This window comes from Mesoplodon bidens, assembly GCF_964165515.1.
Source record: "Mesoplodon bidens genome assembly, contig: HAP1_SCAFFOLD_154, whole genome shotgun sequence".
NCBI lineage: Eukaryota > Metazoa > Chordata > Mammalia > Artiodactyla > Ziphiidae > Mesoplodon > Mesoplodon bidens.
Genome location: NW_027671790.1, coordinates 331,242 through 335,748, shown reverse-complemented (window position 1 = coordinate 335,748; position 4,507 = coordinate 331,242).

Sequence of the window (4,507 nt, the reverse complement as noted above, 5' to 3'; positions counted from 1 at the left end):
TCTGGTGAAGAGTGGAAATTCTGGAAAACAGAAAGGACAAGATGGTGAAACGCAAAATATATCAAACTCTGATGATACTAACATCCATATTAGCAAATCAGTCCCTATAGAGTAATTTCAGATGCTTATCAAAGAATGGAGTTATTTAATATCACAAATTTTATTTAAAATAGGATATTAAATATTAGAATTGTTCAAATGAGCCTGTAATTATTGAATTAAAGTCTAACTTCAAAAGTCACAAGCAATCAGAGTATTTCTATAGCTAGTTCTCACATTTTTTTCTTTTTTCCCTGTTAATGGTAACTTTTACATTTTATTTTTCACTGAACTCTCTGTCTCCCCTGTTGGAAGCCACTGACTCTGTCCTATCTCTTCTCCTGCAAGTACAATTTGGTCTAAAAATGCCTCGAGTATTTGTTGATGTAAAGTCAACCTTACTGAAATTTCTTCTTAATATGAAGTAAATGAAATTTGGAAAAAAATACCCTGGATTTAGGTTTTCTTTGTCTTCACACTGAGCTGTGTAATATTAATTGGGATGCCTTACCTGTCAAATTTTACTCCGTCATAAAATGGGAATTAAAACAGCCATTCCACAAGCTCACTGTAATATTAAATATATATGTCAAATGTTTTTGTACGATAAAACAATTTTTGCCTACAACAGACTCCTATTTGCCATTGTGTTATTTGATTTTAAATGACTTTGACTAACCGAGTGGACAGTAATTGCTTATTTAAACCTGAGTAATAATCCTAAGCCTTAAATATTGTGCTTTCCTATTTAGGAGTGTATGATGAAGAACCACACTAGTTTATCAGGATTCAATTCACAGGGTTCATTTACCTTACAGTTTTAAAATTGCAGTCTTTTCGCCATACTGAACACCAAATAGGAAATGTTCTTAAATAAATTATTTAGATGTCTAAAGAAGTTTCATGTCAATTCTTAGAATATTTGTAAAAGAAAAGAACCGACTATCTGAACTGAATTGTTCACCTCCTGATATGTCTTTATGAATAGGTTAAATCTTCATTTTTAACCTTCTTAGAGATATCTTTACCTCCGTTTAATATTAAATAGATGTAAGATGTATTATTCCTACAATTTTAGCATGGTTACAGTTTTTAAAACAAAACTATAATTCTCTGGTCTGGAAACATGAATAAATTGTGAAAACACTTCTTTACCATAACCATAGTTACATTCAAGAAGTTAGCTTTATATATATATTTTTTAAATTTTTGCTTCATTCATCATAATTGTTTTAATAAGTAATATTATTGACAAATATATATTTCCTATAAGGTGACTACAGGTTGCAGTATTAGCTGACCTAATAGCATTTTGAACTCAGAGAGTTATCCCATATTATTCTAGATCAAGTGAAATCATATTTCTAAGTATCCACACACCACTCCTAGATGAAAAGCACATTATCACAGTTCTATCTACGAGTGAACAGGATTCTGTTCCTACTGTTTGGAATAGGCCTCCTGCAGTTAATGATTCTACACAGGCATTAATCACATCCTCTATCAAGTAGCCTAATGATGCTGAGGAGGTGGAATCATTCTGATGCTAAATTATATTTTGCCTGACAGGGAATGAAAATTCTCTTTTAGTAATTATTAAAGAGATTGGTAATAAGAACAAGAAAATGACATGTCAGAAGTATTATTTTAATTTTTCTTTAGAGAAAAAGAAATTATTTACAAAAAGCGAGCTGTCCTTTTCATCACTTTTCCCTTATTTCTTGTCAAGTTATTACATTGTCTATGTTACCAAAGTTACCTGTCCTGTTTGGAATATGTTGGAGTATTATACTTTTCTTACACTAAGCATCACTTGTAAAACTTAACTGGGTCATATCCTCGTAACAAAGGAATATTTTACTGTTTTATATATGTGAAAGGCTTTCAGAGCTACAAAGCCCTGTATAACTCGTCTGGAACTCACTGCCAATTTTAAATTTTACCTCACAAGTAACTGAAGCCTGGTTATAAAAAAAATAACAACCAAGAGAAATAAATTAACTAAAATAGTCTTCAGAAGAATGTTATTCAGAAGAGGATGAATACTGCAGATTAAGAGTTCTGGGAGATAATTATAAGTGGGAATTAGCAATAGGTTGTCTTTGCTTTAAAGTGAAAGAATGGTAAAGCTTCTATTTTAAAATCCAATTAATTATGGGAGGATGGTAGAGTTTTATGTCTTCCTTTTTTTCCCCTACATCCAATATACAATCATTTACCAACCCTTGTTAATCTTACTGCTTTTCATCCTTCAAACCATCCACATAGTCCTCTCCACCAAAACAAGAACAACCCAGTTTATCTCTATCATCTCTGATCTTTATTCATTCATCCTCCTCCTAGTGACATGTCCACCTTCATCCGTGCTCTCTTTCCGATGTCCTTCCATTCTCCAAAGATATCTTCTGAAACACAGGACTCATCTTGCCACTCTCCTGATTAGAAATTCAACATGACAGTTAATTGTATATGTCAGCCTTCTAGGATATAGTGCTCAACTGTTTAGTCAAACAATAATCTAGATCTTGTTGTGAGTGTCTACTTAAAGATGTGTTTAACATCTAAATCAGGAGACTTTGAGTAAAGCAGTTTATCCTCCATAGCCTGGGTGGGATTCATCCCATCAGTTGAAGGCAAAGACAGATTTCCTGAAGAAAAGCAATTCTCAAGACTTTAATATAGAAAACTTGCCTGCAATCATAGGATTAAAAAGAACAACTTCTCTTTGAAAAAGAACTTTTCCAATTTCTTAAATCTATGTTTTAAATGGCAAAAGAACCACATGTTCATTGTAATAAGTCTGAAAATATAGACTATATATATATATATATATGTAAAATACAAATAGCATCCCCATCTCCTACAACAAAGTTATACACGTTAGTAATGTGTTCTGCAGGGTTCCATACCTTTCCTCTAGTATATTTTCAATGTTGCACTCTGTAATTAGATTTGTGATTGTCCAGATTGTGACTGGTAGATCATTTCCAGATCATTTGCTACATTTTTACAGCAATCAATACTCGCAGAATTAGTACTTGTACAGTAGTATTCATGATAGTCGAAATATTTCTAAGGTGATAATTTTCTAAGAGGATGGTGTTGATAAGTAGTAGCAATAATCACAGGTCCATAGGTCCTAGTGAGCAGAAATTTCCTGATGCCAACAGCAATCATCCAAGACTGTGGCTAAGTATGTCATGTGGTGCCTTTTTGCAACTAGAAACTGAACCGGCAGGTGATCCAGAAGAATACTTGGAATCTTTTCTATATAATAAATGATAATTTCTTGAAAAGCCCTGTCATTCTCTTCTGAAGTGGAGTAATACAATTTTTGAAAATTATTAACTCAAGAAAATACTTTGGACACTCAATAAATTATCCATTTAGCCAAGTGATTTTTTTTTTTTTTTTTTTTTGCGGTACGCGGGCCTCTCACTGTTGTGGCCTCTCCCGTTGCGGGGCACAGGCTCCGGATGCGCAGGCTCAGCGGCCATGGCTCACGGGCCCAGCCGCTCCGCGGCATATGGGATCCTCCCAGACCGGGGCACGAACCCGTATCCCCTGCATCGGCAGGCGGACTCTCAACCACTGCGCCACCAGGGAGGCCCTAGCCAAGTGATTTTTGAAACTCTATCACAAATGAGAAGGTTTGGACTACTAGAGAAATCAAAGATGAGATTTAGAATAAAATATATATTAGATGCTCAATAAATGAATTTTGATGTCATGAATAAATGTATATGGACCAGAATAATGAGTAAAGATTTTAGCTATCATGTCATCAAAATCATAACTTTTATTTTGAAGGTATAAGCAAGAAACAAATACTTGCTAGCTTAAAAAAAATCAGAGATGGAGGCAAAATGGGAAACGCATTAGTTAGGGTTTAGTTTCGTGATATATATCAAAATAAAAATGACTGTTGGGTTGAATTTTTACCAAGTATATTAATTTCTAAGGTGGCTGTAAAAAAATGCCACAAATGACAGAAATTGTATTCCCTCATGGTCTGGAGCCTAGAAGTCCGAAATCAAGGTGTCAGCAGAGCCATGCTTCTTCCGAAGGCTCTAGGGACAATCTGTTCTACGCCTCTCTCCCAGCTTCTGGTTGTTGCTGACAATTCTTGGCATTTCTATCTGTATCACTCCAGTCACTGCCTCTGACATCACACGGCCTATTTGCCTCTGTTTGTGTCTGTATCTCTGTGTTCAAATTTCCCTCTTCTTATAAAGACACCAGCCATTAGACTTAGGGCCCATGCTAATTCAGTATGACCTCATCTTAACTAATCACATCTGCAAAGACCCTTGCAAACAAGGTCACATTCACAGATCCTGCACAGACATGAAGTTTGGGGGCACACTGTTCAGTGCAGCACCCCAAGTCTACCTTGTAAATAGACAGTGGTTTTCAACTGGACTCTATTACCAAAGTTCCTTTTAGGAGCATTTTGTTGTCAATAGCG